The sequence below is a fragment of the Eptesicus fuscus genome, chromosome 6 (genome assembly GCF_027574615.1).
Source record: "Eptesicus fuscus isolate TK198812 chromosome 6, DD_ASM_mEF_20220401, whole genome shotgun sequence".
NCBI classification, from domain to species: domain Eukaryota; kingdom Metazoa; phylum Chordata; class Mammalia; order Chiroptera; family Vespertilionidae; genus Eptesicus; species Eptesicus fuscus.
The window spans coordinates 92,985,102-93,005,454 of NC_072478.1; the positions used below are offsets into that span (position 1 = coordinate 92,985,102).

Consider the following 20,353-nt stretch of genomic DNA (forward strand, 5'->3'; position numbering starts at 1 on the left):
GATTCTTTCCCCCACTCTGCCTGGCACTTCTTTCTAACAGCCTGGCACTCTGCCCGCAGGCCAAACCTGCCTCAGTCAGCCTTTTATGTGCCACCATTTGTTTTCACTGCGCAGTTGTACGTGACCGAGCAAACGTCAGACGGGGCACCTGTAATCCAACAGTCCGGAGATTTTAGGCACTTCCGTTCATTCCTGGAGCAGTCACCGAGCCTTGGCAATAGGCAATTTAAATTCCGGACAACGAGTTCTTAAGCCGCTTCAGTGGCTACATTCTGAGAATAGTGGAAAAACCCCGACCCTTGGCTAATTAGACTGAATCAGTTTTCATAATTCGACTTTATTCAGCAGAATGGTTAGCAAACTTCATTATCAGCAGCCTGATGAGAAAGCTTTTTAGCTTCTAATATAGATCTTTTGAGTAATTTCGATTCGCAGCTAAACTCTGGCACTCTGCAGAGCAGAGTTTGTTGGACAAGATGATCTCCTAGTTTCATGGTTATAAATAATTTCAAAGTGGGCGCAGGGAAAGCATACAAGTAGCATCTTGTCCGTGTATGTTCACTCCGCAGGAAGGACAGCTGACAGCCGCAGCGGAAAGCAGCCACATTAAACCCAAGTAACCCAGGAAGCCTGCATAGGCTGAACGTGTAAATTGATATCCCCCCCCCCCCCAATATATTTGGGACACTGCCAGAATCTAAAAGTCTCTTACCAATTAATCTTTAAGAAATTTCCAGAAAAGATATGCGAATTACCAGGTGATAAACATCCCTGGGCTTTCCCTTTTGTGACACTCACCACAGAGGCCCCAAAGCTCCATGAGGGCAGAGACCGTTTCTGTCTTTGCCACCGAATCCCCAGCATGCAAAGCAGACACTGCGTCAATAGTCGTTGGACGGCTAGATGAATGAATGACACGGATGAATACCCTTCCATAGTGACATAATATTGGTACATACACGTTTTCCTCTTTGGCAGCCCAGCCTAACTGACGCTGTTCTCAGGATTCTACAGCTTATTTGGACAATTGCTTTGCATCCTGTTTCAGTGAGATGGCTACATACCACATCACCCAAAACCTTGCGAGTTATCCGTCACTAACATTTGTTGTGCTCACAAGTCTGTCCTTCTGAACAGGGCTGGGAGGAGACAGCTCATTTCTGCTCCATTGCTGAGGGCTGGGCGGCTGGGCGGCTGCAGAGTGAGCGCACCTGGGAGCGGCTCCCGGCCCGGCCAGGACTGCCCGGAGCTGGGGCTGCCTCCGCCCGCCCGGCGGCCCGGCCTCCACCATCGCCTCTTCCTAGCTCTGCCCCAGGCACCTCTTCCCGCTCCAGGGGTTCACCTTCTAAGGAGAGAGAAAAGGCCACCTAAGGTCAACTGACTGTGGTCCAGAAATACTAGAGGGAAAATTCCAGAAATAAACAATTCATAAGTTTTAAAAATTGCGCACTGTTCTAAGTGGCGGGATGAAATCTCGCGCAATCTCGGCGAATCATCCCTCCTCTCACGTCGTCACGCTGTAGACGCTCCCCGCCCCTTAGGCCCCGAGTAGCCATCTTGGTCATCAGCTGGGCTCAAGTCACCCTCACAGTCCCCTAGTGCAACGTCACGATACTACGTCATTCACCCACTCCATTTCGTCACGTCGGCATTTTATCGTCTCACATCATCCGCAGAAGGGTGAGTACAGCACAACAAGGTATTTTGAGAGAGAGAGAGACCACATTCATATCACTTTTATTACAGTATATTGTTATCATTGTTCCCCTTCTCTTGTCAGTTACTGCTGTTAACCTCGTACTGTGCCTAATTTGTAAATTAAACTGTATCACAGATATGTATGTATAGGAAAAAAACGGGGCCCGGTACTACGTATTCTTGGTTTCAAGCATCTACTGGGCGGAGGTGGGGGGTGGGGGGGTGTCTTTCAACATATTCGCTTCGAATAAGGGGGGACTACTCAGTTGACCCTTGAGCAACATGGGGAGTTAGGGGCAATCTGTGTTTGGTGCTTACAAAGTGTTTACAGAACTCCAAGGAATTTCCCCTACACAGGGAGGCAAGAGGATTAAGGAGCTGCTGAGTTTACACCACAGGTGTGTGAGTCTCTGACCCTTGCTCTTAAAATGTCTGATAAGGTAGAGTTGAGATTAAATGACTGGACCACACGCCGCTATAACTGAATGTTCTCCAAATGTGGGGGTTGCATGCAAGGCTTGTGTTTAAGGACGCAGGTGTTAGAGAACGTTTTTTTCTCCTAGCTCTTCCCTTTATTTTATTTATTTTTTAAAATATATTTTTATTGATTTCAGAGAGGAAGGGAGAGAGAGAGAGAAGCATCAATGATGAGAAAGCATCATTGACCGGCTGCCTCCTGCACGGACCCTACTGGGAATCAAGCCCGCAACCTGAGCATGTGCCCTTGACCTGGAATCGAACCTGGGACCTTTCAGTGCACAGACTGAAGCTCAATCCACTGAGCCAAATGGGTTAGGATTTAGGACTAGCTCTTCCCTTTAAGTGTGAACTTTGTGCCAGGACACACTGTCCTTAAGCCTCAGGTTCCTTGTCCTTGAAACAGAGGTAGTACCAGCATCTACCTGGTAAGATGGAGGTAGTGTGGAGCGGTGGTTAGGACCCTGGATGCAGTGGTTAGGAACCAGGTCCACGCTGGCTCCACCGTCTATTAACTCTCTGTTAGTTTGGGCAAGTTCTTCACTTCTCTGGGCACCAGTTTCTCCATGTAGAGAATGGAGCTAACGATAGGGTTGCTATAAGAATTTAATAATTAAGAGAGGTAAGGGACTTAGACCAGTGCTGTTGTAATTAGAAGCAGGAGTGAAATCGGGGGAGCCAATGTCAAAAAGCCTGAGTGGGCGTTGGTAGATACCCTTCCGGTTTGACTCCTATCACCAAGGGGCAGCCCTCCAAAGGTATTTGATTTGTCCCTCCTCCTTTCCTCTGTTTTAAAAACCTCCATCCCTTCCGTTCAACAAAATGCCTCTTGAAGTCACCTTTTGGGCTCTCAGCTTAGCTTACCATGATTCTCCCTTCTCTTTTGCCCCCTTTCAGTGTCCCCACTAATTGTGTTTAAACCACACAGCCCTTTGTACATCTTAAACTAATATAATACTGAATATCAACTGTACTTGAAAAATAAAAAAATAAAAAAATACTGCCCCCTCCCCTTAACCTCATAGCCCTATCTGAACTTAGCAAATTGGGTAACTGTGGACACCTGACGCAAGCAGGGCAATCAGTTCCTTCCCTGGAATTTGGAATTAGGACCAAAGAGGAGACAAGGGATTTTTTTTTGCATGGCTGACTGTTAGGCACATTTTTTGTGCTCCATTGTGTTCTGCTTGGGGCTCTGGCCCCTCCGGGCAATTGTCCTGTTATTCTCTGTATAGGTCTCATGATTAACAGCCTTTGGCTTCCAGTAAACCTGCCTCACCCAGTTTCCAGTGGACCGCCTACACCCGGCCCCCACCTGCACCTGGTCCTACCGGTTACCGACTGACCCTTACAAGAGACAAATATCCTGCTCCTTCTACTCTGCCCCGCTGATGCCGTTTTGGCCTCAGCCCTTCTGCTGGCAGATGCAACAATACATTTATAATTCTTTACTCCTTTTGGCCTTGTGCGTTCCTCCTTCGGCCACCCTAACATTTGGTGCCGAAACCCAGGAGGGTTCCACGGGGCAGGGGAGCCATCGCCCCGGCTTTGGTCACCCTGAGTGTGCTGCTCAGAGAGCAATAGGCAGTGGCAGCTCGACCTGGGCTTACATCCGAATCCTAATTAGGTGACATGATTGCCAGCCTTGATTAGGCCTCCCTTCCTTAGGGCCCTCCAGAACCAGCCAAGGAGGACGCTGGATCGGGGACCTCTCCTTCCCATTGCTGAGCCTATACTCAACACCGGCTCATTTCATCTCCTATAAGTGACAATTGGATCACCCTCCGAATTGGATTTCTGATTTGCCTTCTCAGACGAAGAACTAGCGCTAGGCCAGAAATCCTCTCCAGTCCGGCCTCAGTCCCGGGAACAGGTCCCATAGTCTTCCTTGTAACGAGATGCCTGCCACGTGGGTTAGACTGCCCTCCTCCCTCTGGAGCCTGACTAGACAGTGGGGACGCCTTCCCTCTAGTCTAGCTTCCTGGGTCTCCCTTTGTTGCATACCTCCTCTTTCTAATTTACACTATAGGGAATTCTTTTCTGTCTCTCCCCACCCCCCCCCTCAACCCCCCAAACCACTCCTCTGGGATGTCTCCTCCTTCCTTTCCACGGAGGTCTGGCCAAAGTGCCTTATCCACAATATAAATTAGACAATGATTCACACTGGCCTGAGAATAGGACTTTTGATTTTAATATTCTCCGGGACTTACACAGTTTCTGTCACCGCAATGGGAAATGTTCAGAGATGCCGGACATCCAGGCCTTCCTCCTCTGCAGTCACCCTTCTCTCTGCCAGGACTGCACCACTTACCAAATTCTTCTTCCTTCTAAACCTTCCTCAGTGTAGTCCCTTCCTGATGAACCTCTCTGATTGAGCTGATCATTCGGTCCCAAACCTATTGCTCCTCTCTTAACCATGGCATCATTCTCTCCTATAATTTCTTCTCTTCTCTTTCAAATAGAAAACCACAAAATTTGTCTCTTAAATAATTAGAAAAACGTGATCCTCAAACTTTATTTATTTATTTAAATTTAAATTCTATATTGTTTAATGTATTAACCTATGTCTCCTTTTCCCCTTATTGACCTCTCCCCGGCCACTCCCATCTCCCAGCACATGCCCTCACCACCCTACTGTCTTCTTGTTGTGGGGTCAAAACCTGGAGTCAAAAATAAGACCACCGGAGGCTGCTAATTGATTAAAAAAAGCAGGCAAGGATTTATTGAAACTGGCCAGGACGGCCGCGAGAGCACCACATGCAGGTAGCCACACTCATGACTGCGCTGTCCCAGGTGTAGGCAGTCCTTTTAAAGGTCTAAACCACAAGAATTTTCCTTTGTTCTAAATGCTAAATTCTAAATTCTAGACATTGGAATGCAGACTTATCTTGCGAAAGCAAATTGTACAAAAGCAGGACTGAGCAGGGTTAATAATCTAAAGGTAGTCAACTCCTGGAGCCACTGAGTCAGTGGGAATCAATCTCCTGTGGTTCTGGTCCACAGGCACAGGAAAATGACCTTTGTGATGTGGTGTGGATTAATGTGAGCTTCCAGGTCTCAATCTGGGGCCTGAGGTAACTACCCTATTGTTTAAGCAAGTAAGTGCGTGCAGGCGCCAAAAGAGCAGGGTTAAAGTTTAAACAGCAGTTTTTACCTGAGATGAATGTATGAATGTCCTTAAAGCCTTATTTCATTCTGTCCGTTGGTTATGCTTATATGCATGCATACAAGTCCTTTGGTTGACCTCTTCCCCCTTCCCACCCTCCCCTGCTTTCCTTCTGAAGTTTGACAGTCTGTTTGATACTTCTGTATCTCTGGATCTATTTTTGTTCATCAGTTTATGTTCATTATATTGCACAAATGAGTGAGATCATGTGAAATCTATCTTTCTCCCACTGGCTTATTTTGCTAAGCATAATGCTCTCCAGGTCCATCTCTGCTGTTGAGAATGGTAAGAGGTCTTTCTCTTTTACCGAAGCGTAGTATTCCATTGTGTAGATGTGCCACAGTTTTCTAATCCACTCATCTGCTGATGGGCACTTAGGCTGTTTCCAAATCTTAGCTATTGTAAATTGTGCTGCTATGAACATAGGGGTGCATATATTCTTTCTGATAAGTGTCTATTTAGGTCTTTTGTCCATTTTTTGATTAGATTATTTATCTTCTTTTTGTAGTTGTATGAGTTCCCTATAAATTTTGGAGACTAAACCCTTATCAGATATAACATTGGCAAATATGTTCTCCCATGCAGTGGGCTTTCTTGTTGTTTTGTTGATGGTTTCTTTTGCTGCACAGAAGCTTTTTATTTTGATGTAGTCACATTTGTTTATTTTCTCCTTAGTTTCCATTGTCCTAGGAGCTGTATTGGTAAAGATATTGCTACGACATATGTCTGATATTTTGCTGCCTATGGATTCCTCTAAGATTTTTCTGACCCTCAAACTTTAAAAAGAGAAATTGATTTTCTTCCCCAATATCAACTCTGGGACAGGGAAGTCTGGCCTGTAAATAAATCTCTAAATTGTAGCATAGTTCTCCAATTAAATTTGTTTTGCTAATACTTATAACACTTTTACTAAGGTAGGGCTTTGAGGAAAACTTCCCTCACAGCCCCGGCAATCTGCCTGCCTTCCTCTATAACCCCTCCTCTCCCCCTCCCGCCCTCCACCTGTTTGCCAGGGAGCAAAAGCTGTTTAATCCTTTCTTTGCTGCAAGACTGCAGGCACTTGCCTAACAGTCCTGCCACTACCAGGAGCGGAGCTCACTATCACCTAACACTTAGCATGTTATCTCTAAGGAAAGTAGTACATAAAAAAACACGTTAAAGAAATTATTTGAGTCTGGTAAGGGCCGAAAATTTTTGAAATACACTTTATCCAATAGACAGCCTCAGGCATTAGAAAAAATTACCAAAACTAGCCTTAGAACCCCAGACTCCCACTGAGCAACTAAAAGATGCAACTTTCAGCATTTTTTAACACTTAAGACAGGGCAGAGGAAAAGCAAGAGAGCCCTCCCATAAAAACAGGTGGCTCCCTTTTAAGTCATATGCCACCTCAAGGGCTGTGCCCTCTCTGCCACAAATTTAGCCCCTGGAAGAGGGACCGTCCCGGGGGCAGAAGGTCCCCAGGACCTACCCACACAATGGCCTTAAGCTGATGGAGCCCAACACTTCAGTCAGCTCCACTAAGAGCATCACCATTAAAAGGATGGAGCTCAGCCGAAACCGGTTTGGCTCAGTGGATAGAGCGTCGGCCTGCGGACTCAAGGGTCCCAGGTTCGATTCTGGTCAAGGGCATGTACCTTGGTTGTGGGCACATCCCCAGTAGGGGGTGTGCAAGAGGCAGCTGATCGATGTTTCTCTCTCATCGTTGTTTCTAACTCTCTATCCCTCTCTCTTCCTCTCTGTAAAAACTCAATAAAATATATTTAAAAAAAAAAAAAGGATGGAGCTCAGGGTGGCCCTCCACGTGTCGGGTAACAAATTTTTCTTAAATGCCGGGGCTGCTTACTCTCACCAAGGCCTCTTTCTTCCAAAACATGTTTAATCACTGGGGTGACTAGGCATCCTCAGCACTACTCTTTCACCCTACCCCCTTCAACGGCAGCCTGGAGAATCTTACTTTTAGCCATGCCTTTCAGAAACTACAGGGAGGAATACAGCCCCTCCCCTTGTAAGGAAAGAATGTGGCACTTTTGAATCCCAGTGGCTGGCAAGAGTGCAGTACTAATTCCCCCCCCCCCCACCCCCCGCCTGTCTTTATTCTAAACAAAAAGGCTGCCCATAAGGTGGTCAACCATGATACACTTAATAATATCACTCATGGCCTTGAGGAAAACCCAGCTCTCTCCCTCTCATGCCTCACAGAGGCCTTACAGAAATTTACCACCTGAGACCCCACCTCCCCAGAGGGCACCCTTCTTCTGAACACCCATTTTATATCCCAATCAGCTGCCGACATATGCCACAAACTTCAAAAAATAGACAGAGGTCCACAAACCCCTCAAAAAGACCTCATTAACCTGGCCTTTAAGGTCTTTAGTAATAGAGATGAGGAGACCCAAATCCAAAAAGTCAAGGATTTCTTCTGACATGCTAAAAATAACAAGTCATATTTTTAAAAGAGAAATGAAGATAATCTAAAAGCATAATTTGGAAACAATTGGTCTGGAATATCTCCTCATTACGGATTCATTTGCTATGCACTGTAATAGAGCTGGTCCTTGAAAATGCATTTAGAATTCCAATGACTCTCACATATATCTTCTATAAGGCTTGGCCTCTGTTTTAGAGGAAGCTATTAGAAAACATCCATAATCTCTCATTCTGGTTATAATATTTCTGTGGTATAGGAAAGGCATTAAAAAAGAAGACTTGCACACATTGCGTTTGACTTGGGCAGATGTTAATTAGAAACAAAGCAATTTATGTTTAATTTAATGGCAGTGAGAGATCCATTATACTGTTCCTTGGTCAGACACAGTGCAATGAAGGTAAATTTCTATGTTATTTCTTTCTCTCTCTCTATCCCCTTTGTCTTTCACAGTCACAGTTTAATGTATTTCCTGGGGATTCTGTCTTTCCATTTTCTCTCCTATTTGATACTTTCCTATATTGTCACTATTACATTTGAAATTTAATTCTTTCCTGCTTCTAAGCTTTTGGTTGTTTTTGCATCCTGTAACTACACATTTTTAATTTTATTTATGGTGGGCAGAATCAACGTGGATTATTCAGGGGGTGGCAACCTGATTGACTAGGTCTCGTGGACTGTTTTTCACTTTCCTTTTCTTCTTGTGGATATTATAACCTTTCCCTGTTTACTACATACTCATTGATAATTACCTAGGGAGGAAGGAGGGAAAAGAACTCAAACAATTAAAATGTGGTGATTTTTAAGCAAATTTGATGAAAGGTTGGTTGGGAAGTATTTGGAACTCCTGGCTACAAACAGGAGTTTGATTATCAGCAAAGCTGCTTTCCCCGGAAATAGCGACTTTCTTGGATTAGAATGATAGGCTATAGAGGGAAAGGCTCACAGTATTCTGAGGACAAACGGTTTTTGGTAATGTCTGTCTGTCTGTCTGTCTCTCTCTCTCTTCCCTCCCTCCCTCCCTCCCTCCCTCCCTCCCTCCCTCCCTCTCTCTCTCTCTCTCTTCTTTCTTTCTTTCTTTCTTTCTTTCTTTCTTTCTTTCTTTCTTTCTTTCTTTCTTTCTTTCTTTCTTTCTTTCTTTCTTTCTGTAATTAAAAGAGTTCAAGGCCCTGTTTATTTTTTGTTTGTTTGTTTGTTTTTCTGAAGTTTCAAAAAGCTGTAAGAAAAAGTTTTCTTTTAGCCCTGGATGGGTGGCTCAGTTGGTTGGAGTGTCATTCCACACACCAAAAGGTTGTGGGTTCGATTCCCCATCAGGGCACATACCTAAGTTTTGGGTTCAATCCCCAGTTGGGTTGCGTAAGGAAGGCAACTGATCAATGTTTCTCTCTCACATTGATGTTTCTCTCTCCCTTCCTCTCTCTCTAAAAATCATTAAGAAAGCATGTTCTCGGGTGAGGATTAAAATAAAATTTAAAAATATTTCCTTTTAGGAAGATGGGTCTAATGGAGACCTCTAGGTGGCTTCATGGGATCACTGCTTCTCACTTGGGAAGGCAGAACAGTCAGAACCCTCACTCTCTTTGTTGAAAGACGGATGTGAGTAGTATGACTTCTCAGGCCCATGGATATGCGTTCTGGTTCAGTCCATGTTTTGCTATTCACTAGCTATGTGATGGCAGAAGCAGTACAAAGAAGGAAAATATATGGACAGTTTATTGTGCTGTTGTTATATGCCAGACATTTCATTTATACTTTGTTCTTACAGAAACCTTTTAAAATAGGAAAGTTATTTAATATGTAGGGAAACTGAGTCAGGGAGAGATTATGTAACTTGCTCAAGGTTACCTGGTTGGTAACTGGCAGGAGTCCCGCTCTGGAGCCTTTGTTCTTAACCACGTGTTATACTTTCTCCGGACTCTCCATTGCCTGGTCTCTCTGGGCCTGTTAGCTCTTACAAAAGGAAGCTCCTATTGGAGAGGATCAAACGAGAGTGTGAAAGGGAAAATGTTTTGAAGACTATAAAGTAGCAGAAAAATACAAACAATTATTAAGATGGACATGCTGAAGGAAAGAGAGAATGAGAGTTTGACCTTCAGCAAAAGGGCTTCTGTCACACACCCTGACAGCCCTGGCTGCTGGGAACCTGGGTCCCGTCCTCCACAGCTGTCAGAATGGCAGGGGCAGGGGACAGACGCCAGGCCGGGGCATCCAGGCGTGAGTGGCAAGGTTGCCTCCAGCAGAGGCTCTGGGAAGATTCAGTCGGAGCTTGACCTTTTGGATGTAAAACACTTGTCAGGTTGCCAGGTGCCAAGCAGCCAGGGTTAGACGGAGCCCGGAGGAGGATATTCCTGTGGTTGCTTCAGGGATGCGCTCTCTCTGCCTGGACCCTGTGACCGCAGGGTCTCTTTGGGAGAGAAATAGCTTCTGCCAAGCTCGGGTATACCTGAAACTGGAATTTTTCCAGTATTTGTTTGCTGTTTCTCAAGTTTTAAAAACCATCTCTCCATTTTATAAGTGTGATGTGTTCTGTAATTTGTACTATAAAAATAGTAATCTATTTTGCATTTTTCTAATTATAAAATTGTGTGGTTTATTTGAATGTTTTCAAATTATACATACCACCCCATGTCTGGTAAGTTTCTCTGAGTGGGCTTCCGGGGAGGGAATAATGTTGTTTTTTTTAAGCATTGATATAAATAGTATGTTTATAGAAATGTCTCAGTTGACTCATTTGGACAAGAGATTTGCACAAGAGAGCTCTGTGAAAAGCAAAATCGTTAACTCTTCAATAAACTTGTTATTGGTGGAAAAGCCTTTTTTTAAAGAATCAAACCACAGTGGGCTAACATGAGAAGTTAGTTATTTAAGTCATATATTTACAGTCACTACCTAGAAAATGAATGCACATCGTTGTTGTTTAAATACTTACAGTTAGGTAGATTATACCGTGGCTGCAAATTCCTCCCATCCCAGAGTGTACTCCCCTTTGCCACATGACTTTGCTCATCCTTCCATTGAGAGGTGGCGTCCAGTGTGCCCCAGTGGTTGAGTGTCGACCAGAGGTTGCGGTTCAATTCTAGGAGGTCACGTTAGGGCACATGCCTGGGTTGCAGGCTCCTTCCCAAGTTGGGGGTGTGTGCGGGAGGCAGCCGATCTGTGATTCTCATCTTTGATGTTTCTCTCTCACCCCCCCCTCTCTCTCCCCCTCTCTCGCTCTCCCTTCCTCCCTCCTTCCCTCCCCCCTCTCTGAAAGAAAGAGAGAGAGAGAGAGAGAGAGAGAGAGAGAGAGAGAGAGAGATATGGAGTCTATTTCTCCTCCTCTGGAATCTGGGCTTGGTCATATGACCCGCTTTGGTCAAAGGAACATTAAGAAATGTGATGCAAGCAGAGGTTTGAAAACTGTGCATTGGGCTTGCTCTCGCTTGCTGCCCAGGTCAGCCTCCTAAGAAGATGAGAAAACACAGGAGCAAAGAAAAAAGGCCCAGAGGAGGCCCCCTACACCAACTGTTCTGCCAGCCACCAGGCGTGTGAGTGAAGCCACCTCTTCGTCCATTTGAGATTGGACCCCTACCCTACACACGCATAGACTTATCCACATCCCCCACCACAGTGGTACATCTGTTACAACAGATGAACCTCCATTGACACATCACCCAAGGTCCATAGTTTACACCAGGATTCACTCTCGATGTACATTCTAGGGGTCTGGACAAGTGGAGAATGACATGTGTTCATTATAGATTCTATTGAGCAGTTTCCCTGCCCTAAAAACCTGGCAGCCTTTCAAAGCTTCAGCGCTTTGGTTATTTAGAGGCAATGCTTTTGAGGGCCATGGAGGTGCTGGGTACGTATTTAAATGAACCTTGTCGGGAGGCCACTGCGGGAGTTTGCAAAGCTCTGCCTTCCACGGCAGGAGGCCTTGCTGGCCCCGGAGTGCTCTGCCTGCACAGCAGCTCCATTTCTCGTTCAGCTTGTACTGACAGCTGTTTGTGTCGAGCACTCTGCCGACTTTCCGTGTCTTTCGGTTGGGCTCCATGGAGCTTGTGATCTTCACACTCCATGTAAAGTGCAGGGAGACCTCCTGGACAGGAAGGAGCCCAATATGCAAAGATCCAGGAAAAGGACTTTCCAGGCAGAGGGTCCCACCAGTGCAAAGGCTCTGAGGTCGGAAGGGGCTTGGCATGATGGAGTTGCAGAAATGCAGTTGGTGTGGCGGACTTTTTTTTATTTTTAATTATATATATTATTGATATCTGAGAGGAAGGGAGAGGGGGGAGAGAGAGAGAGAGGAACATCATGATGAGAGAGTATCATTGATTGGCTGCCTCCCCTACTGGGGATTGAGCCTGCAACCCAGGCATGTGTCCTGACCGAGAATAAAATGGTGACTTCCTGGTTCATAGGTTGACACTCAACTATTGAGCGACGCCCACAAGGGCTGTGTGGTGGACTCTTGGTGAGCAGGCATAAGGGTAGTGGAAAGTGAGGAGGGAGCAGAGACGAGAATTCTGTGTTTCTGGCCGTTCGCACTGGTACATTTACTATCTCACTTTGCATTATTCTGGGGCCCTGGTAAGCTGTATTTTTCAGCAGAACACGTGCAGCTGCAGAATACAGTGTTTTAACACTCACTTCCCTCACACTGTGTACACCTGCTCCGAAGTCTAGCCTGTCCCTTAGGAAGCCAGTCTGAAGGCAACATTGCTGCAGCCTGGGCTGTGTTTCTGACCGGCGAGCCTCTGTGTTCCCAGGGACTGCGGGTGTGCATTGCTGATTGGAGCAGGGTTGAAGAGCTGGCTCCTGGACCATTCCAGCTTTGTGCTCTGCCCTGACCTCTGGTGGGCTCAGCTTGTTAAGACATAGACCAAGCTAGAATCTGGAAGCCCTGGCTCCTATCCCTACCTGCTTGCCTCGGGTTCGGTGTCTGCACTGCACTATGAAGGCCTTCAGCACCTGTGGAGAGGCAGAATTTCAGGCACGGCCACAGTGTTACCTTTTACATGATGCAATAATCAGTCTTTAGAGTTTGGATGGCATCAATCCTTCCCACCCCCCAGGCACAATGGGTGGGCATGGGACCCAGCCTGAGCATTGGCCTCAAGGATTGGTTCAGAAAGAGCACCTGACCCAACATGGGCAAATGTGATCTTCTCTAAGAGTTGGGAGATCGCCTCTTCTTTCTGCTGGATCTAGGATGGTATAGGTCCTCATATACCTGGCTGGTCAGTGCCATCCTTCGGGCCACATGGACACAGGCTCCCTGAGAATGAAATCAACACTGAAGAGGGAGGTGGGGTCTGGAGGTTCAAAGGGAGCCATCATTTAAGCCAAACATGTCAAACTTGGTGGTAGGCGGCCACATGCCTTGCCCGCTGGCTGTGAGTTTGACATGCTTGAATTTTAAGCTCCTGCTTCTGGTGTGCCTAGAGTGAGCCAGTACATTCCTGTTTTCCCTTAACCTGGTGTCAGTTGGGTTTGTGTCGCTTGAGACTGGAAACCTAATTAGTACAACAATCAGTGCTAACATTGTTGGTAGTAGCAGGTAATCATGGTAAGTTTGAAGTAAACACGCCGTGGCCCTTTCCTTAGTGACACTCACCACATTTGTACATATGTGCAGTCATCCGCGTGACTGTGTTAAAGTGGCAGTCTCCCTCTTCATGAGCCAGGGTCATAGTTATTAGAGCATTGCTTTAGCTCGCTGACTGGTTGATAGTAAGTCCTCAATAAATATTTGTGTGATGAATAAATAGTTGCGTGGCAATGTTTATTGGTGTGGTGTAAGAATGTAATTGCCATTATCTTATACTATTTTAGTTGTATTTAGGAGAATGCCCTCATTCTTTTTTTTTTTTTTAAATGAAAACAGTTCAACAGCATTTAGTCATCTGGTACTAACACAAGGGTAATGACAGCAATATGAATAAATGTTTAAGAACTATACTCCCAACAAAGGGCACCTGAAAAGCACAAACTGTATTGCTTCTCAACCATTTCTCACTCCATGAGCCATTTCTAGTTGGAGACACTTTGGAGCGAAGTAACTTGATCCTCTTTCAGCATGACCTGACCTAGTTGTTTTCTTGACTTGTTTCACAGTGAATCTCTTCTGCGTCATCGTGGCGAAGTGTTTAGGGGCAAAGTAGGGTGATGCCTGCAACTTCATCGGTTCAGCAAAAAAGAAAAAAAAAAAAAAGCATATCAGTGTGTGTTATAGAGAGAAAGCAAACATGCTAACTATTATCAAAATAAAGTGGCAGCAACGGGTTCATCCTATTTTTTAAAACTTTTGTATGTTTACAAAAATTAAAGTTAGGAAAAGAAAAAAGATTACTGTTATCTAGATGGGCACTCGTGTTTGTCCTGCCTTTAAGAAACTTCCAGTCCCCACGTTACAGGATAAACACTCTGGAGACAGGCCATTTGTATTACAAAAGAATTTCTTATTTTCTAGGAAAAAAATCGCCTCGAGTCTTCTTCAATAATAGCAATTCAAATAATCCAATAAAGGCACAGAATTCAGATGTAGGAGAAACTGAAATTAGCCCTAGAAAGCAAGTCTTCCCCGCCATCCTTCCCTCCCTCCCTTTCTCTTTCCATTCCTCGTTGTTTATTTTGCTAAAATAAAAAAGCTTCCCCCCCTTTCAGGTTATAAAGTTACTAAAAAACTTTTGGACAATAGGAAAAATGGAAAGGAGAGAGTATAAATTGCCCATGATGTTACTAAAAATAAAAACAGTGCAAAGCAGTGTTCTAAGAACTTTACATATGTTACTATATTCAAGCTTCATTAATAACCTTAGGAGGTAGTTCCTACCATCATTCCCATTTTATAGATGGGGAAGTTGAGGAACATAGGGATTAAGTAAGTTTTCCAAGATCAAATTCTCGTTTCACCTAAGAGGGGGAAGAGTTTGGATTTGAAAGGTAGCCTGACTAAAGCCTAGACTATCCATCACTCTTCTACATGGCCTGAGGCAAAGAGGCACTCTGGACCCTTTGGTATATATCCTTTCATACATACGTGTGCATACTTGCTTGCACACATGCATGCATACATGTGCACATACACTATAATCATACATGCACAGAGATATGCATAGACATGCTGCAGTCACACTGGTGAGTGCACACATTTTACAAAACTAACTTTGAAAAAAATATGTTTTTTATTGATTTTAGAGAGAGATGAAGAGGGAGGGAGAGAGAGGGAGAGAGAGAGAGAGAGAGAGAGAGAGAGAGAGAGAGAGAGAAACATGGATGAAAGAGAAACTTGATCTCTTGGTGCATGGGTCGATGCTCAACCACTGAGCATGCTAGCCAGGCGAAACTACCATTTTATTCTTGGTACTTTATGACTTGCTTTTAAAATATACACACAAGTAGGCAGAAGAGTATAATGAACCCCCGTGTACTCATCCCCCAGAGTCAACGGTGATCAACTCATGGCCACTCTTGTTTCATGTCTGCTCCTATTACTTCCCCCTCCCTATAGATTTAAAAGAAGCATTTCCTTAGAAATCATTTCAGACTTAGAGGGAAGTGGCTAGTATAGGTAACACTGACATGGGACACCTTGACTTCAGAACCTGCTTCCAGAGCTGTGGGGAATACATTTCTGTTGTTTTAAGCCCCTTAGTTTGTGTCTCTGCCACCAGATTGGAAGCTCATTTGGTGGCATGGACACTTCCCATTTGCTCATTCCCTTCGATGTTTTTAAGCTTCAGAGTATATAAACAATAGCATGTATGTATGTATTCTACAGGTGGGTTAGAGTTTTTTTGTGGGTAATTTTGACTGTTTACAATTTCTTCTTACTGTGTTTGTCTTTGCTTTCCCTGACCTGCACAAAATCCTTTCAGTTTTTCTTGGAGTATTTTCCTATACCCCTTGCCAACTACTATGTTCTCCGTTGACTATATGACAGTGGTTCAGTGTCTCTGTTAAAATGTGGTATTCAGTACAGTGATTACAGTGGGACTGTTACCTTCCTTTCTTCAAACATGGACATTCTATCAATGAAATGTAACTTAAAAAAATTAAAATACATCTTTATTGATTTCAGAGAGGAAGGGAGAGGGAGAGAGAGATAAAACATCAATGATGAGAGAGAATCATTGATTGGCTGCCTCCTGCACCCCCCCCCCCCCTCCACCAGCCACACACACAGGATCAAGCCTGCAACCCGGGCATGTGCCCTGACCGGGAATCGAACCATGACCTCCTGGTCCATAGGTTGACACTCAACACTGAGAAACAGTGGCCGGGCCTAACTTTTTTTTTAAGCAGCCACAAAGCAGTTATCTAATTTAAACCATATATATATATATATATATATTTTTAAAAATGCATACCTCCTAACCCAGATTTACCCCATTCTGTACATTTTATAAACCACTTAAATATAAGGTGTCACATTGCTCCTATTAAATTTTATTTTGTGTAGCTAGTAGATAAGTCCTAGAGACCTGATACACAGTCCAGTGCTTATAGACCACAACACTCTATTATAAAATTAAACTTGCTAAGAAACTAGGTCTTAATTGTTCCTAGCACTAGAAGAAATGATCAAGATGTGATGCTGTGAAAGTATTCACTAATGCTGTAGTGTCAATCATATTGCAAAATTAATGTATCAAATCAAAATGTTCCACACAAAGTTACAAAATGTTGTATGTAAATATATCTCAGTATGAAAAATCAGTTTGTTTTCTCTCAACCTCTCTCTTTCTTTTTCTCCTGCAACTTGTTGAATGAGGCTTGGTGCTGTGGGAGCAATTTCCCCATTATGGGCATCACCTCCAGATTTAATAAATAAGTTTGCCTTTTGAAAATACTCATTGGTATTAACTTTCTTCCTTTAGGTTTGTGCCATGTTTTTGCATTCAGGTTTGGCTGGGTGGTCCCACTTCCAACTCTTTGTGTGGCTCTGTGGGAGCTGTGTGTGTTGTTACATATATTGCTCTCTTAAGACGCTGCCTTTTCTTTCTTGTGGAGAATCTGTGGTTTATTTTTTATTTTTTAGTCAGAATGTTATTAAGACAGATTTAATGCCTTTGGATTGTACCAATCATTTAAGAATAACAATGTAATAATGATATTATATTTATGTGGAGGGCGCTGGTAATAAAATTTACTAATAATTATTGGGTTTCTTCCTACGTATTAGGCATTGTCATTTAAGAAAAATAACTTATTGAGGCGAAAGTCAAATATCATAACAGTAACCTTTTTAAAGCAAACAATTCAGTGGCATTAAGTACATTTATAATGTTGTGCAACTGCCATCTCTGTCTCGTTCCAAAGCGTTTTCATCACCCCATAGTAAAAGGCTTTACCCATTAAGGGTATTTGCCTCCCTCTCTCTCCGCCCCTCAGCCCCTGGCAACTGCCAATCTGCATTCTGTCTCTATGGCTTTTCCTGTTGTGAATATTTCATTTACATGAAATCATACAACAGGTGACTTTTTGTGTCTGGCTTCTTTCACTTAGCCTGGTTTTGGAGATTTGTTCACATTGTAGCATCCATTAGCACTTTATTCCCCTTACTAGAGGCCTGGTGCACGGATTTGTGCATTGGTGGGGGCGTGGCCTGTGGGGATCGGCCTGCTGTGGGAATACCACACATCCTGGTCAGTAGAGTGGCTGTGGACCCGCCCTCTGAGTGGCTGCTCCCACTCTGGGGACGCACTGACTACCAGGGGGCAGCTCCTGCGTTGAGTGTCTGCCCCCTGCTGGTCAGTGCACATCATAGTGACTGATCGACTGGTCGTTCTGCTGTTTGGTCACTGCGCTTTTATATATACAGACTAGAGGCCCAGTGCACGAAATCTGTGCACTGGTAGGGTCCCTAGCAGCTGCCGGCCCGGGCCTCCCTCCCTTCCCCTGGCTGCCTGCTGCTGCCAGCTGGGGCCTCCTGCTGTGCTGCCACTGGCCAGGGCCTCCCTCCCTTCCTCTGTATGGCCCCACTCCCTGGTCAAACTCCCAGACAACTCTCCTTCAAGGGGACAATTTGCATATTATGCTTTTATTATATAAGATGGTTGAATATTATTGTGTTGAATATTTGTCCATTCATCTGTGATGGTCATTTGTGCAGTTTTCTCTTCTTGACTGTTGTGAGATGCCATGAATATGCCTGCATATGTACTTGTTTTAGAATTATCTTTTAAATCATGCCTTGGATTTGGAACACATGACCACCATTTTTCCAGAAAACCCTTATTTGTGTGACTATATAATTCAGAAATGAAATGATCCCTATAGAGAAGGTTGTTACATTTTGTAGGGCTTGCTCTGCCCTGGATTATGTTCCCTTTTGTGGGACATTTTTCAAGATGAGTGAGTACATCACCATCGTCATCCTCCTCCTGATGTTGGTGATAGCTATCATTTGAGAACCTAATAAACATAATAAATACTATTATTATCCCCATTTCACAGATGGAGCAATTGAGGCTTATAAAGTTTAAGCATCCTTCCGAAGTTAGACACTAGCGATAGAGTTGGGACTAAAACCCAGGTCTTTGTGATTCTGAAACTTGAGGTATGTGACAGTTACGTGCCCGCATTTTCAGTCTTTCATGAAAGTTATTTTTTTTTCTAATTTCAGTGGATAGCTGCTGACCATTTGTAATGATAAACCATGAACCAGTGAGTCCTGAAATGAATTTAGTGGGTCACAAACCTCATTGAAAACTGTAATGGAATGGAATAGAATAGAATAGAAACTATTACATTGTAATGATATTATTATTTCAGTTATGTGTCTGCATATACACTGCGTAGCCAGATTATTATGATCTCTGAATGCATAATAATCTGGCGCCTCTCTCTCTGTCTCTCTCTGTCTCTGTCTCTCTCTCTCTGTCTCTCTCGATATATATATATATATAGAGGCCTGGTACATGAATTCGTGCATGGGTGGGGTCCGGGCCTGGACAGGGGGAGAGGACATGGGTGGTTGGCCGGCCTGCCTGCTGGTCGAACTCCTGGTCGAGGGGACAATTTGCATGTTAGCCTTTTACTATATAGGATATACACTGAGTGGCCAGATTATTATGCGTTCAGAGATCATAATAATCTGGCCACTCAGTGTATATGTGAGTCTGCACTGGTCATGATGTAAACGTATTTCTCATGTTGTGGGTCACAGTCAAAAAGGTTTAAAAAAACACTGCTCTAGGCTACTCACAGGTATCATTTTTCTCTCCTTATGTTTGAACTTTTCTATGCCCAGCAATTCTTGCTAGTTTCTGTATTGTTAAATGTGGAGAAGTTCCTCTCATCTTCCAGGTTCACAAATGACCAGTTTTCTGAAGTTCAACCTTTGTTGCCCCCTCACAGTCATCACTGACATGCTTTGTACAAACTGTGGTGGGTGAGAGGCATAGTTAGTGCTCAGTGCTGTTGAAGTTCTGTTCACAATCTGCAAGGACATGGTTTCCTTGGTTATTAAGTCCACCCCCCACCGCCCAAAAGGGGGAAAAAAGTGCACATTTCATAAGCACTTTACTAGGCGATAGCCCATGTCAATCCCATTCAGTGCAAACAGACCGTGTGTGCTCACTTGTCATTTACTGGCACCCACATCGGCCGGCAGGCTGGCCTCTGGAGGGGACAGAAGAAGGCTTTTTCCCTGCTGTTGGTCACAGAGAGAGTGCAGTGCGGGCGCTGGTCCCCAGGCAGCCTCTGGGAAGGGTCCCCGTGGGGGTGCAGAGATACTATCACATGGTGAATGTTGGGTTTTCCTCACGTCAGTAGCTATCCACAGCAGTTCTCTGGGGACTTTTTCAAAAGCCAGCTTGAAAACTTGTTCTTTTATACACACATTTTTATTCATAATGAGAACATATTAAAAACTCCAAGCTGCTGGTGGGAAAGCCCCAAAGCAGCCTTTTAACAAACTGGAGTGAATTATAACTAAAATCTACAAAGTAGAATTGGGGTTTTAAATATATATGTGTGTGTATATGTATATATATGCATTTATTTTTTCAGAACTTAAAAATTTAACTTTTGCCCTAGCTGGTTTGGCTCAGTGGATAGACCCTTGGCCTGTGGACAGAAGGGTCCTGGGTTTGATTTCTGTCAAGGGCACGTACCTTGGTTGAAGGCTCCTCCCCAGCCCGGGCCCTAGTCAGAATGTGTGCAGGAGGCAGACAAATGATGTGTTTCTCTCACATCGATGTTTCTCTCTGTCTTTCCCCCCATCTCTTCCACTTCTCTAAAAATCAATGGAAAAATATCTTCGGTGAGGATTAAAAAACAACTCTTTATTGGTATTATTTTGTGGTATTACTAGATCATCATATACATTTATATCTACTGGTTCTTTTTGAGTAATTAAGATTACTCAATTTTAGCCCTAACTAGTTTGGCTCAGTGGATAGAGCGTCAGCCTGTGGACTGAAGGGTCCCAGGTTCAATTCCAGTCAAGGGCATGTACCTTGGTTGCGGGCACATCCCCAGTAGGGGTATGCAGGAAGCAGCTGATCAATGTTCCTAACTCTCTACCCTTCTCCCTTTCTCTGTAAAAAATTAATAAAATATATAAAAAAAGATTACTCAATTTTAATAACAAA

General features: G+C 44.1%; 1 long non-coding RNA gene across 1 annotated transcript in view; it reads left to right on the forward strand.

The window, feature by feature from the left end:
- The first annotated feature begins 5,071 nt into the window (after window positions 1-5,071).
- LOC129149350 (uncharacterized) overlaps window positions 5,072-20,353 on the forward strand; it is a 35,248-nt gene continuing 19,966 nt past the window's right edge. Inside the window, exon 1 of the long non-coding RNA XR_008556268.1 lies at window positions 5,072-5,273. This is a non-coding gene — a long non-coding RNA (uncharacterized LOC129149350). The remainder of the gene's footprint in view (window positions 5,274-20,353) is intronic.